General features: G+C 40.0%; 1 protein-coding gene and 1 long non-coding RNA gene across 2 annotated transcripts in view; one reads left to right on the top strand and one right to left on the bottom strand.

Annotated features, from left to right (window-relative positions):
• The window catches only part of LOC144638056 (uncharacterized), a 72,932-nt gene extending 65,854 nt beyond the window's left edge, over positions 1 to 7,078 (bottom strand). Inside the window, exon 1 of the long non-coding RNA XR_013567877.1 lies at positions 6,949 to 7,078. This is a non-coding gene — a long non-coding RNA (uncharacterized LOC144638056). The remainder of the gene's footprint in view (positions 1 to 6,948) is intronic.
• Positions 1 to 16,091, top strand: part of LOC144637978 (ATP-binding cassette sub-family C member 4-like) — a 38,839-nt gene that overhangs the window by 2,162 nt on the left and 20,586 nt on the right. The window lies entirely within an intron of this gene.

Below are 16,091 nucleotides of genomic sequence, written 5' to 3' on the forward strand. Positions count from 1 at the left end.
CTAAAGTTCTAAGAGCTTGCACATCAAAATAAAATAGGTTTGAAGACGGCTAGCCTTGATTATTTAGTAAAAAGTCATATTTTTCTAAAATCATTTGGAGCTACATGGTTTTCCCACGCTGTGACACGCTCAATGACGCTGTCTCAACTCGGGTAGAAGGGCTGTGAATTCTGCATGTAAAGGCGGGCTATGTTTCATCCCTTCTAGCCGGGTAACTCGGTTAGCCGGGGCACCCTCCCTCCATGTAAACAGGCCCTAAGTTTTGTATCTCCAGACAGAATGCGCGTTATCAGCAATGAAAGTCGAAGAGATACAGAAGCTCGTGTAAAATTAAGGGCCTCTTCATATGATCCCGGTTGACCGGGCTGGCCCAGTTACCGAGATCTCGGCTCACTCCTATTTTCTTGTAAAATTTTGGATGTGTTCATATGAGAAGGTGGGCCAGCCCGGTTACCGATATCTCGGTTTCTGCAACCGAGATCTCGACAACCGGGAAGAATATTTTCCCATATGAACGCTCCAGCCCGGTCGCCGGGACGCAACTTTTTTTGAGAAAATAGCTTCCCTTTCGTAATTGGGCGGTCCAAATGGTTTAATTTTGCCTTGTATCTATTTCCACTTCAGAAATATGCGAATTAGCTTTATTAATAAAGTTACATGGGTCAATAAAGCTACGATAGTCGCGAAAGATGCAACTTTATGTGTCGCCATTTTGCCTTCGTTTCTTGAATTTTATCCCCGTCAACCGGGCTAAAATTTTCCATATGAACAGAGGTCAAAATCCGTCCTGGTAACTGAGACAGCCCGTAAACCGGGCTCATGTGAAGAGGCCCTAAGGGCCTCTTCATATGATCCCGGTTGACCGGGCTGGCCCAGTTACCGAGATCTCGGTTCACTCCTATTTTCTTGTAAAATTTTGGATGTGTTCATATGAGAAGGTGGGCCAGCCCGGTTACCGATATCTCGGCTTCTGCAACCGAGATCTCGACAACCGGGAAAAAAATTTTCCCATATGAACGCTCCAGCCCGGTCGCCGGGACGCAACTTTTTTTGAGAAAATAGCTTCCCTTTCGTAATTGGGTGGTCCAAATGGTTTAATTTTGCCTTGTATCTATTTCCACTTCAGAAATATGCGAATTAGCTTTATTAATAAAGTTACAAGGGTCAATAAAGCTACGATAGTCGCGAAAGATGCAACTTTATGTGTCGCCATTTTGCCTTCGTTTCTTGAATTTTATCCCCGTCAACCGGGCTAAAATTTTCCATATGAACAGAGGTCAAAATCCGTCCTGGTAACTGAGACAGCCCGTAAACCGGGCTCATGTGAAGAGGCCCTTAAACTGCTGTGAAATGAACATCGTTTGAGCTTGACGCCTATTTATAGATTGCGCCCGTTAATTAAGTTTATTCATTTGACGATCAGATAAAAATTAATGAATGATCAGAGTTAAAAAAGTCCATTTATAAGCACGAGAGACACGGAGATTTGTTTCAGAAGCATTTATGCATAGAAATACCGGTTTATAATTGTCTGTTGACGCGGTTAAAAAATACTCGGCTTCCAGCGGTAAATCTGCATTTATAATTGTTGGGTGTATGGGATGTTTTTTTTTTGGTGATGTTGTTGGGGGGGGGGGGGGGGAGTGGTGCCTTCGTATCCTCTTTTGTTCGCTGGCGCAGTGGCCTGAATTTGGAACAAAAGAGCTCGTCTGTTAAATGCGAGCTGATTTCGAAATAAACATGACTTTACGTTTATGTCATCAGTAATTTTAGCGTTCGAAGAAGGCGTGGCTCAGTCGCGGCAAGAATATCGTAATAACAGTGAAGCTAACAGATTTTCCTCATGGAATTGAAATGAATGTCAAATCAATTCTTTTTAGGACAAGTTAAAAGAAACAAATGTTTTTTCGTCCAGATTTTTACAAAAAGAGAACGGGTGAGCACTTGGCTGTTTTTGTTATCTCGGACTTTTTTTTATTAATGCAGTCGAACCTCTCCATAAGGACACCTCTCTAATAGGGCCACCTCTTTTACGGACAACCTCCGATGCCCCGACAAAATTCTCATTTATTTTCTTTAAAAAAAATCTCCATAATACGGAACCTCTCTTATTCGGACAATGGACACTAAATCTCGGCCTCAGGGAACAAATTCATATAACTTAACCTCTTTATTACGGACACTTCGGTGATCAGGTGATGCCATTTTGTGTTTGTAATGCAGTTTCCTGTTTTATATGATTTCAAAATCAACAACGTAACGCTTTATTCATCTTAGACCATTTCGGATTTTTGCTTAGTGTTATTTTTTTTTACCTGCAGCATTACGTTGCAGAACATTTCGAGTAACTAAATACTCTCAGCTGTCAATAAAGTCAAATGGACGTCATAGTGGTGATCTCTATAATACGAACACCTCTCTAATACTGACACTTTGCTCTGTCCCTTCTGTGTCCATGTTAGAGAGGTTCAACTATATTTCGAATTGAATGCTTACTTTACAATTTATCACCCTCCCCTAGGGATAAGTTGAAGTTCATCGGTCAAATATAAATTAATGAAACGTCAGTTATTGATAAAACAATAACCCATTCCCCCAGTTCGGGGAATGGGTTATCAACTACTCTTCGTCATGCCAAGCCACCCATTAATGTGGGAGCGCCCCGCCTCAATTCGCGATAAAAAAACTATGGCCGCTCGGTCCATTTATGTAGTTGTCGTGCCAGGTCTCTCAATAGGTAGGTTACGAGCCTAGTGGCCCATCAGGCCGGAGCTTATTCCCGTTTCCACAACGTGAAGCGACTACGAGTATTTTTTACTCCTCTCGGATGGGATGCTAGTCCATCGCAGGGTTACCTCCCTTCCCGAAGAGCAAAAAATGACTGGTAATCATTTTACACCTGGGCGAAGAAAGGGACTATGGGAGACGATAGGCTTTCCAAAGAACTTAACGCATTGTCCCCCAAAAGCTCTATCCAGGACTGTTTGGTCCAGAGCCAGCGCAGTGACCATTAGGCCATCAAGCTTCCTAACCCTGTAAGAAAGTGCAAAAATCCGCTCGTATAAGCCCTGGAGTTGTACAGTTTGGTAAGAAGTGTGGACTTCTAAATGCGGTAGGTCTTTTATCCGTGGGTGGGGTGCGAGGGGGGGGGGGGGGGGGGTGCGGTTGCTTAAAGCGAAATGCGAAATTTTCTCGAAATGTAGTGTTGTCTGCAATACGTTTTTATAAACTGATTTGAATTAAATTAATGATTAAAAGGGGCAGTGAACCAAGATTTAATAAAATTTGAAAATCTCAAGAAGATTTTGGTATGAATTGCAGTAAATCTAATCATAGAGGTATGGCTTTACTAAAACGTACTTTAAAAAGCCTGTTTTTTTAAACGTGGTTTGGGTGCAACCTGGTAGGAAAAAAGTGGCCTTAAACTTTGACAGTTGACTTGGAAGAAATATATGGGCCTTTGATTGGGAGGGCTTATGAGAGAAAAGGATTATAAGGGGAATTTTACAGGATCTGCTCAACAACGCCATCTCGAGCAGCTTTCATTTATCTGGCCACTGTCTTTTTCTCTCTCCAGGTTTTAGCAAGGCCAGACCTCTATGAGTGGATTTACAATTCATATTAACACCTTTTTGAGATTTTTAAATCCCGGTTCGAGCTTTTGGAGGGATATTGCGTTGACTGAGTTCTTCGGAAAGCCTCTGTACTCTCATACTCCCTTTCTTCACCTAGGTCGGGGATAAGGACATACGTGATGTAAGTCATGACGCATCACCTGGTTGTTTCAAAACATTGTATCAAAATAAATCAAATTTTCATTAATTTATATTTGACTGAAGAGCTCCAACTTATCCCTCGGGGAGGGTGATAAATTGTAAAGAAAGCATTCAATTGGAAATAATTAAAAACTCCGATCGAGATAACAAAAACACTGCTCACCCGCTCTGTTTTATAAAAATCCGGACAAAAAACATAACATTTGTTTCTTTTAACTTGGTCTAAAAAGAATTGATTTTATTGATTTGACACTCACTTTAGCTCAACGAGGAAAATGCATTAGCTCCACTGCTATTGTGTTGTTCTTGCCACGACTCAGCCACGCCTTTTTCGAACAAATGGAGATTTTTTTAAAGAAAATAAATGAGAATTTTGTCGGGGCATCGGAGGTTGTCCGTAATAGAGGTGGCCGTATTAGAGAGATGTCTTTATGGAGGGGTTCGACTGTAATAAAAAAAGTCCGAGATAACAAAAACAGCCAAGTGCTCACCCGTTCTCTTTTTGTAAAAATCTGGACGAAAAAACAATTGTTACTTTTAACTTGCCCTAAAAAGAATTGATTCGACATTCATTTCATTTCAATGAGGAAAATCTGTTAGCTCTTCTTGCCGCGACTAAGCCACGCCTTCTTCGAACGCTAAAATTACTGATGACATAAACGTAAAGTCATGTTTATTTCGAAATCAGCTCGCATTATACATATTAACAGATGAGCTCTTTTTCTTTTTCAAATTCAGGCCACTGTGTCAGAGGAAAAAGGAGGATACAGAGGCACCACTTCCACCTCCCCCCTCCCCAACATCATCACCAAAAAAATACCCCAAACTCCCAGCTATTATAAATGCAGATTTACCGCTGGAAGCCGAGTATTTTTTAACCGCGTCAACAGTCAATTATAAACCGGTATTTCTATGCATTAATGCTTCTGAAACAAATATCCGGGATGCTACTAGAAGTGGTAACGGGGAACCGGTAACCGGGAACGACCGGGAACCGGGAACCGGAGTCTGGGAACGAGTGTACAGCGGTAATCCGTATAAAAATTCAAAATGGCGGTGTCGCAGTGATCTTGGCATCCCCCAAATTTAGGCACCCCCGTCCCAAGATCCCTAGTGAATTTGGCATCCCCTGAGGGGATGCTAAGATCACTAACAGCGTTGAATACAACAGACTGGGGCAAGCGAAGCAAACCACAATTACACTCAAAAACCATTTTGCTTTATCACAAAGCTTTGTTCATAAATTTTTTTCATCTTCGTGCCGTCATTAAGTTCACCCAGTATTTACTAACCCTAACCTGCAATAAAACCTTTTGCTCATAACAATACAAACAAAAGAGATAATTAATGACGAGACGACGACATGTGTGGACAATTGGCCGAGACGACGGAGGAACTAACGGCAAAAGAAAGTGGAAACACCGAAGAGGAGAAAGTGAGGGGAAAGAGAAAACACGCACAAAAAAAAAGAGAAAAAAAAAAACAGCACCACGACAGAAACCACTGCGAGCGCAGAGGCAGGAGGCCCGCGAGAATGCCCGGCGACGAGAGACGGAGAAGAGGACAGAGAGCAGGAGTGGCGAAGGGGAGAGAGAAGGGGGGAGGGGGGGGCAGAGCCCAAACAAAAGCATCGACAGACGGAGACCGAGCGGAGAGGGACCCGCGGCGGCGCCGGTCACGCAGACACCCCGACAGACGCGGGGAGTGACGACACCCCGCGCTCACAGGGCGCCCCGAGAGACGCCCGACAACACCTCGAGTGAGCAGACGACCAGACGAGACGACACAGGCCGGCCCGCATTTAATCGTCCCACAAAAGAGATAAGTTCACAGACTCGAGAGGTCAGTTTTCACGTCTGGCGATCGCATTCATATCAAGTTGCTATATTGCGTGACAGTCCTTTGTCAGTTTCTTGATCATGTTCGCATTTGAAATGTTCATCCATCGAGCAAATTGGAAGCTTGTTTGAAATATTAAAGGTTTAGCGATAAGCACCATGTGCGTGTTAGTGTAAGGGATTTCGGCGCGTGTTCGGTTCTAAGACAAATTGCGCGGACTTGAATCAAACGGTTTGTATAGCTTTGCGAATATTTGCGAAGTCGTCAATACTGTTTGCTAAGAACGATTAAATTTATGAAGACAAAGCTTTCTCATAAGGCAAAATGGTTTTTGAATGGAATTGTGGTTTGTGCCCCAGTCTGCTGTTAGTGATCTTGGCATCCCCTCAGGGGATGCCAAATTCACTAGGGATCTTGGGAACGGGGGTGCCTAAATTTGGGGGATGCCAAGATCACTGCGACAGCGGACGAAAACACGGAAAAGGGTCTGGGAACTAGTGTTCGAACTCGATCGTCGGAGCAAACAGCATGATAAATCGACTTTTCGTGTGTTTTTTTCGCTACGAAGGTGCTGTTTAGGCGGAATTTTGGGACGAGTTGCAAGGTAGGTGAATGATCATTAATATTTTCTTATATTCAAAGATTTTTCCTGGAGTTGTAATTAAACGTGTGCAAAATCTGGGCAAGGTAGATAACCTGGATTTTTGGTAGACTTTTTTAGAAGTTGGATGATCATGACGGGGCAATACTACGCGTACCAAACCAACTGTTCCACGAACAACCAAGATTTCTTTATAGATGGTCGGTTCTTTTCTTTTCCTGGGCTAAGTTCTGTTCGTGTGATACATCTTAGCGCACTGTGTATAATTTGCGCCGACGAAATGCCGAAGACGAAAATGATCGAATCTGGAATATTCCATTCTGGTGAATTAACCGAACTTCCATCTGCCGTGCATCTAAAATGCATGCTGATATCAGCTGCTGTTGTTAAGCAACAATAATAGAGATAATAGAGAACTTCTGTCACACACACTGACTAGGTTGTAAACCTCATGTCAGCAGGACATGCAACTGTGTATAAGAAATTTTTTAGACAGTTTGGCAATGGGAGAATTTGTGTGTTTTTATATTTATACTATGGCAAGTGCAATTGTGAACCACATTGAATCTTGAGGAATGCTTAACAAAGTTCAAGCACAATTCCTCACTTGGAAATCACCAATTTACTTGTTGAAATACTTTTACGATGTCAATTAATGTTTATCTTGTGGCTAGTAATAGAAAAGACAAAACTTCTAATAAGGCCATGCAATATTTTCTGAAAATTTCCAACACCCCTCCCCGAACCACCAGTCGCTAATGCTATAACTGATTATGGAAACCGAGTTAAGCTCAGGCTTGATGGGCCACTGGGATCAAACGCAGACTTAACCAATAGCTGTGATGCCATAACTCCTATTGCAATCATGATACAAAGTGATCATGTACTTCTCACAACAGATGGTATCTTGGACTTTGCATGTCAATTTGTTCCATTATTGAAAAGAAAATAACTATTTGGTGATGGCTTTTCACCAGTTTATTGTATGCTGTTATATTTCAGCACACTGATCATAGCTGAATTTCATTTTTGCAGGTTCGGCAGTTGGCTAAAGGACAACAAATAGATACCAGTGTTTATCTACTGCAAAATGAAAATAAATTGGAAATTCTCTTTTTCTCATTCTGTCTGCTGATCATTTTGTGTTTTGTACAAGTGACTGGGGATGTTCTTTCCAGCCCACACCTTTTGACGGCCTCGTGCAAAGCTCAGTGTGTTGCATTACAATATATTTCTGTGTCATAACTATGATATGTTTTTGTGAATCTGTAAATGAATTCAAAACACTATGTGTCTTGTAAAAATGACCATGCAGTAGGACAACAAAACACATCATTGGTAAGCAGTTTGTTATTTATGGCAGGCATCCAGTTTAATTTTTTTCACTGTGATATGAATTCGGAATGAATGCATGCAGTTGGGGAAAGACATATACAGAAAATCAATATTCACAACATTGCAAAATTGTCTTTATTTCAATGTCCATCCTAACACTCCGTGGATGTTGCAAAAAGGGTAAATCAGTACAATTAGACACCCCTGGAGAACCGTACTTTATAATTTACAGTACAGCTTTGATAGCACATGTTAAATTTAAATTTTTCTTTTTATGCAATACCATGTGTACGAAGAAAAAGTGATTTTCAGGGACAATGATGAACACTGTATTATACTGAATAGCATCTTGGAAATGCTACAAATATTCAGTGTGGCCTACAAATATTGTTTGGTTCAAAAGCAAAACAAAACTCACCATTCATATTACTATCTAACAACCTGCAAATGCCAGAAAAAACTGTTTTTAAGTCAAGAGATAGATGTACTTGGGAACTTCGTTAACGAGAGTTGGACAATGCATAAATATGACTCAACAATTTACGAACGTATGATCGATCGGATAACAAACCAAGCAAATATATATCTGCTAATGTTACGCAACGCATAGGTTCCATCCTGTCAAATGAAACCAATCCCGCAACTGTAGTGGAAAATACAGCATATTATGACTTACCCTACTATTCGATTGCATTTCAATAAAACAATTTGATTTTCGAAATGTGCTATTTCGATCGAAGCTGTTGATCAGCGTGCAAGCTCCTTGCTCCCACAGCCGTCCTTTGCGTTGCGTCGTGTGTAAATGTAGATTCGAATACTGGCCTTGCTTGAAAGATTCCTTCTAGAAAAGAAACAAACATTCGTATTCTTCTAATACACGTCCATAAGTTCGCATTACAACTCGAAAACCATCGCTCTGTCTGCGTGTTTTTATACACGATCGGTGAACCAAAAGGCGGCTTCCGATTTGTTGAAAGGACAGTTGGCCCTGTCCAAATATATTGGGATTATCTGGTCTGGTAACACTATAAAGCATTTGTTTCTGTCTTTTCGTCCGCCATTTTGAACTCTTATACGGATTACCGCTGTACACTCGTTCCCAGACTCCGGTTCCCGGTTCCCGGTCGTTCCCGGTTACTGGTTGCCCGTTACCACTTTTAGTAGCATCCCAAATATCCGTGTCTCTCGTGCTTAGAAATGGACTTTTTTAACTCTGATCATTCATTAATTTTTATCTGATCGTCAAATGAATAAACTTAATTAACGGGCGCAATCTATAAATAGTCGTCAAGCTCAAACGATGTTCATTTCACAGCAGTTTTAATTTTACTCGAGCTTCTGTATCTCTTCGACTTTCATTGCTGATAACGCGCATTCTGTCTGGAGACACAAAACTTCGTTTGGCCAAAAGGTAGGCGAAAAGATTTAGAGGAATCTTTAAGCGTGAAATAGTTAAAGATAGGCACTTTAAGAATTTCTTAATTTGCATATTTGTGAAAACAGCTGGATAACACGAACAGTTGAAGTTTATGTCTGACAGGTATTTTCACTAGTATAAAACTGTTCTATGACATTCTTGCATTCCCAGTAATTTTTAAAGAAAAATTAAGAATGACTCTGTTACGGAATGGGCAACATCTTAAACAGTGATTTGGAAAATGCGGCTGAGCAACAGAAGTTCTTGTGAAACGAATATTGAATTACAACAGCGTATAATCTCGACAACAAAGTCGCCGATATAAAAATTTGGAAAAACAATCCTACGCTCAAAAATCGCCATATCTTTGGCAAAGATCATGTATTTGTTTAAGATAAGCAAAGAATACATGAAAACTGCTTATTTTAAACGACCGTAACCCTTTCATGTTTCTCCCGATTGTGTGCTGTTATATGAGCTGATTCGCTAAAATGGCGCTGAAATGGCCAATCTACTAGAGGTTCTATATTTTTTATTCTAGAGTGTTACATTTCCCCAATTTTTTTATTAATGGAATCAATTCACCAATGAACAAGCTTTGTTCATGGTAATTGGCTAGTTCTAAATCGAGATAACAGTGGAGTTATAAGCCTTTCATTTTGTAGTAAATTTGAGGCTGTTCAAAACATCGTTAACATACCTTCGAACTTCTTGGCCGTTGATCATTCAAACTCAGCATTTGCTGAATCTATGTTGATAAATTGAAAGAAGAAAGATAGTTCTTTATAACTGTACCAAGTATGATCGAGAAACTGTGACGGCAGGTTCAGTGTCGAAGTAACAAGAACACCTTCGATCCACCATGTTGGCGGGCCGTCACGGACGCTTCAAATCGGCCTTCTCGATATTTTCCAAAATGAAAAGATTTGAAACTTTTTAATATCCATTTGGTAGTTAGGACCCTAAAGCAAGACTGCATGCCAAATTTCAGCGAAATCGGTGAGGTACGGTGGCCAGCCAAAGTTCGAATCTTACAGACTATGACAATTAAGTTGCATTGTTCGCGACTATCGTAGCTTTATCGACACTTGGAACTTTACTAATAAAACAAATTCGCATACTTCTTAAGTGGATACAAGGCAAAATTATGCCATTTTGACTGCCCAGTTGCGAAAGCGAAGTTATTTTCTCAAAAAAAGGTTCATTGCGGTAACTGGGGTAGAATGTTCATATGGAAAAATTTTCATCCCGGTTAGGCCCGGTTCGTACGTCGCATTTCGATCTGCCGTGTCGCATTTAATTCAAATAAGTGCGGCAGAAATGCGACTGTTGATTCATACGTCGCACTTGTGTCGCACTTAATTTGGAGGTTATACTGCAAGTTGTGTTTACTGTCTAGCCGAACTATATATCCAAACGCAAGATATGTGTATTTTTTTTATTAGATTCGACACGGCGGAAATGCGACGTTTGAATCGGTGTCGCATTTCTGTCGGATAATGCGACAAGACTAGTCGAACGTGCGGCAGAAATTCGACAGCCGATTCAGACGTTGAACTTCTGCCGAATTTAATTCGTTTATTTTAATTTTTCGACACGGCAGAAATGCGACGTATGAACTGGGCCTTACCGAGATCTCGGTTGCAGAAACCGAGATCTCGGCAACCGGGCTGGCCCGCCTTCTCGTATGAACACACCGATAACTGGGCCAGCCCGGTCAACCGGGCTTATATGAGTCTTCACATGAGCCCGGTTTACGGGCTGTCTCGGTTACCAGGAAGAATTTTGTCGTCTGTTCATATAGAAAATTTTAGCCCGGTTGACGGAGATAAAATTCAAGTGACGAAACCAAAATGGCGACACATAAATTTGCATCGTTCGCGACTATCGTAGCTTTATCGACACTTGTAACTTTACTAACTAGAAATAGTTGACACTAGATTGCCCCCGGTGTTAATCAGTTTTTCTTTTCTGTTCATCCTTTTCTACATTTGATTGGAAACTAATTGTTTTGTTGGGATGTTTATCGAAGAAAACGCTCCCTGGTGGCTTGTGTTTTCTAATGGTTTCTGGCCTTTTCTTCATCAAGATGGAAAGAGGACATACGTTTTAGTTAAAGTCAAGTGAATAAACAAAACATCACGAAATTAAGCAAAAATTCGGAAAGATTTATGATACGGTAAATTTAATTACAAGAACGCGACAGCAGTATCTTGACATGGTAAGTGTCCTCAGCTAGACTCAAGCTAGACTTTAGAAAAAGTCCTTCGTCTTTATTAATTTGACACGCCGGGACGAAGGTCGACCTATCGCGACTTGCGTCGCTCACTGAGCCGATTTGCGGGCTCGAACTCGCTTCGCTGTGGTAAGTCTAGATCTCAGCGAGGATAAACTTAAGAAACAGCAAAACGTTTTAAAATTACCATTTGAGCCGGCCCAAATGTTTTCTAAATATTTGGGCTGAGCCCAAGCATAAGAATGACATGAGAATGATCAACCTTGAAAACGAAAAGGATGCCAAAAGAATTTCGCACCGTTGTCGATGCAAACGCCTGCCGCAAGTTTTAAATAATCACAATGGCTCGATTTATGCTAGAGACCAAGAAGTTAAATTTTGGCAAGGAAATCATTAAAAATATTCCCGAATTATTATGGAAATCTGCCGCTATTTTGTTGGCGTGATGTGCATGAGGTGTAACAGATGATGCAACAGGGATCGTCAAGCTGTATACAAGCTGAATCCTTAAAGGACTATGCTATGCATGGCGTTTCTTTAAAACAGTAAACAGAGTAGCGAGTACCGCCAGAAAGTTTTCGCCCATAGGCCATTTTCAAAAATACCATAATACTCTTTGTTGTCGCTCCAAAATTTTGCATAAGCCTTGTTTTCAATTTCTTTTGGGACAGCAAGAGAGATTGGAAACAATGCTTATGCAAAATTTTGGAGAGACAACAAAGAGTATTATGGAATTTTTTAAAATGGCCTCCTTTCAAACGAAGATCACACGCAATTAAATATGTAAAATTTATATTTATAAGCCAAAACATTTAGGCTCCGTCCACACGAATCCGGATGAATTTGAAAACGGAGTTTTCGCCCCGAAAACGGATAAGATGTTTTCCATTCACGCTATCGTTTTCGTCACGTTTTCAATAATTTCGCCGTCCACACTAATGCGGATAAATTTGAAAACGAAACGCGGCATCGGTCAAAGATGAATGATAGAGCATGCGTACATATAAACTCGAGCACGCACTAAATTCAAATTTGGGAGTTTAAGGTTTTTGTCGACGCCGAGGATAACGTCAATTAAATAACTACCATTGACTTCAATTTCTACTTCAAATTCAAAACCATTGTCTCTATTTAACAAAAGTTTTCTGAGGTTTTTCTCAATGGCCTCTTTTACTCGGCGTTTAAAGGTGTTGATTTCGGTAGCTAACACTTTTGTCTTGCTTGGGTAAATTGGAGTTAATTCAAAACCATTGTCTCTATTTAACAAAGGTTTTCTGAGTTTTTTCTCAATGGCCTCTTTTACCCGGCGTTTAATCGTGTTGATTTCGGTAGCTAACACTTTTGTCTTTGGGTAAAAGAGGCCATTGAGATAAAACTCAGAAAACCTTTTTTAAATAGAGACAATGGTTTTGAATTAGCTCCAATTTATGACAGAATTTTAACTCCCCCGAGGCTTTGAAATGACTTCTTAACATTCATCTTGAAAAAACCACCTCATTGACGGATGAAGTCTGGACGATATCAGACGAAATATCTCACGCTTTTAAATTTTATTTGCGCTCTGAGTTTGGAAATAAGAACCCCTTTAACTTTACAAAATTAATTAATAATTCACAAAGAAAATACAAAAGAAATTAATGTTTAATAAAGACACGGCTAAACTTTACGTCCAATTTTCTAGGCAAAATTAACCCCAAATCTAAATATTAGTGCAAGAATGAGTTGATCTACATCAGAAGATTTTTAAGCCGTTCAATAAATTCGCAGTTCATGTTTTATCAAGTCTAAAACACTCGGCTGCGCCTCGTGTTTTAAACTTGATAAAACACTGCTGCTCATTTATTTAACATTACATAATGTTTCCGGAGCAGGAAAGTAACATTTTCAATTGCTTTTTTCGACTTTTTTTGCTTGTTTACAAGCGAAAGTAGGAGAATAGCAGTTATGTGGGGCAAAATTTGGAACCACATTCTTGTTAACTCTCAAGGGACTTTTTTAATTTCTCAAGGGACTGTTTTAATTTCTCAAGGGATTTCTTTCCGCTGTGGGTGATGAAAGGGTCTCTTATTAGTATTGCGTCAACACTTGCGATCTCGTGTTAAGGTCGCGGGGGATACCTACGCATGAATAAATTCATGAAGCGAAATTTTGCTTGACCTGCATCTTTTAAAACGCTTATTTCTCGGCTGTTATGGGTGCGATTTAGCTCAAATTTTACAGGGACATAAAGAAATGATGAACGATTATGAATGTAATCTTTTATTTGGCAGATTGCACTTACAGCGATGTTATAGCCTCGTTAGTGCCAAATTAGGAAGTACATGATTTCGTGGCAGAGTTTGCGGAACGAGTATAAGACAGCACACTGTGATCTTGTCAAAGACCAATCAGTCAACATCTCAAGAGTGTCATAACAGAAGCGGATTTTTTAATTTAAAGTTTGCCAGCAAGTTATGGCGGTTTAAATGAGCAAATTTGAATTTAATGCCTTCTACCTCTTTCTAAAACCGCTCTTTTAAAATTCCGCTTCTGTTATGACACACTACAGTATTCATAGTTTACCTATCTGCAGAGACAAGTCATGAAGTTCTGTATCCGCGCTGTATTCTCTGCCACAAAATTGTCGGAAAAGTCCAAACTTTGAAATTTCCGAAGGTGTCCCGACCAAAACACGATCAGAGATGTAATTATGGTAATTATATTCCACGCTTTTATGGCGAGAACAATGCGTTTTTAGAAAGGAAACGATTGTTTATGCCGAATATTATTGTGATTACTTTGAGTTGCAGAAATATTCAAATCTGAATGAAAACTTACTCATAGACCCCCTATTATACAACGTAAAATGCTACGCTTTAAATTGGTTAAAATATCAAAGAAACAGCGATATTTTTGAAATCACGCGCACGCACCCATATTTTTATTCAGTCATAAATATCTCGTAAAGTTGTCGATGTCAGTCGTTGTACGTCGTGCATACGCTTTAAATAAATACATAATGATGAGCCTTAGGTGTCCCCCGCGACCTTAAAGACGTGACTTGTCACATATTCCGCTGTGGGTGATGAAAGGGTCTCTCATAAGTATTGCGTCAACACTTGCGATCTCGTGTTAAAAACGTGACTTGTCACATGTATAAACGTTATATAACAATTATTTTTATGCGTGAGTATCTCAAATGAGATATGACACAACTAATCGAGAATGTGAGTGGTTCAGCCCATGAAGGCAACGTTAAAGTCTTTCACAGTCTAAAGCGTTGTACTGGTACAAGCGTCTCACACACTGAAGGGGCGCTAATATTTAACCTAAAATGATTAAGAACGGAAATTTGTACTGTTTAATACAAGTCTTTCACATACTAAAGCGGCGCTAATATTCAACCTAAAGGATTTGTTTTCGCGACAATCTATTGCGTTAGTCACGCTAAACACGAGTAAATAATCATTTATTCGCGTTCTCAATTCAAGGGATTTCTTTTCGGTGTGGGCCGGGGGTGTGGGTATATATGAAGAATGTATTCAGAAAATAATGCATCGCCATTAGAAAAATAAACAGCAACTGTTTTACTGGAAATGTAGTCGTTAGAAATGGCATGTGTAGCCGTAAGGTAAAGAATAACGCGAGGAGAAGCGGCTTTTGGTAATATCCAAACGAAAATTTACTTCTCAATGTGGGGTTAAGATTGCGTGACGAGACAAAAGGTAACTCTGTCGTGCGTAACCTTTATCGAGAACCCTGCATTAAGCCGAGTAGAAATCTTTCTAACTCGAAAGGAAACAACTATTTCGATTAAAGGCAAACGTCAAAGTTTACCATTTTTAACCAAGCCAAAGTATATGAGTCGCAAAGCACCCAGCCGTCGCGACTGACAAATACAGCATTTCCTCCGCGAAAATAAAAAAAATGCTTGAACTGAAAGACGTTTGAATTCTTCCATGATATGTTCGAACAACAATGCCCAGGATAAACCTTCTACTCATACTAACTTCATGCAAAAAAAGTCGATATCTCGAAGAGATCTTTGATTATTATATTGACACGAGTGTCTTACTGGAATATAGACCACTGATAAAAGTCATACGAAATTACATCCAGGACCGTAGTGGGGTATTTTCCATATCCTCACTAGTGAGGATATTGATTACGTCATTTCGCACCATTGCACGGCTGCCAAACTTTGCAAAAGCCGGTTGCAAGATTTCGAGTGACAGAGAAATTACGTTCACTTAAGCCGACTTAAAATCGTTCACTAAGCAGCAGGAGACTACAAACATGAAGAAGGAAACTTCACATGACGTTTATTATTTATTGTCCTTTGATTAATAAAACAGTATTTAAAATAAAAGGCAAGTATATTTTACAACTCACCAAAGATGATAATTGCTGCCGCAGGAAGGTCATCTGAAATGACCGACCGAAGCAGCAGCCCCAATCGGGGCTTTCCTCCACTTTTCCTGACAATTAAAATAAATTTGCAGCTTTTTAAAACGTAAATTACCCCATTGACACCCTCTCTTAAGGCCGGTTCACAGACATAAGCATAAACACAATCATAAGCATAAGAAAAAGGAAATGCTTCCATTTTCTTGTGCTTAATCTTATGCTTATGTCATTCAGGTTCACGCTTCGCACGCTTATGCTTATGCTAATGTTTATTTGAGTTTATGTTTATGCTTTTTTTGCGTGCGTGGCGAGTGGTCTGTTTTTGCTTATCGTTGTTGGTATTGGTCCAATGTGGTGAAATAGATTGTACATAGTGTTTCAGTGGTTTTTAAATCTATATCGTTTCAATGTGACTAATGTACGTTATGAATTCTGAGATCTTTTTTTAAATTTGCGGTGGATCGGAATCGTTTGCCCTGTGTAGCGTGTCACCCTTCAGGG

This window comes from Oculina patagonica, chromosome 14, assembly GCF_052425735.1.
Source record: "Oculina patagonica isolate OP01 chromosome 14, crgOcupat, whole genome shotgun sequence".
Classification (NCBI taxonomy): domain Eukaryota; kingdom Metazoa; phylum Cnidaria; class Anthozoa; order Scleractinia; family Oculinidae; genus Oculina; species Oculina patagonica.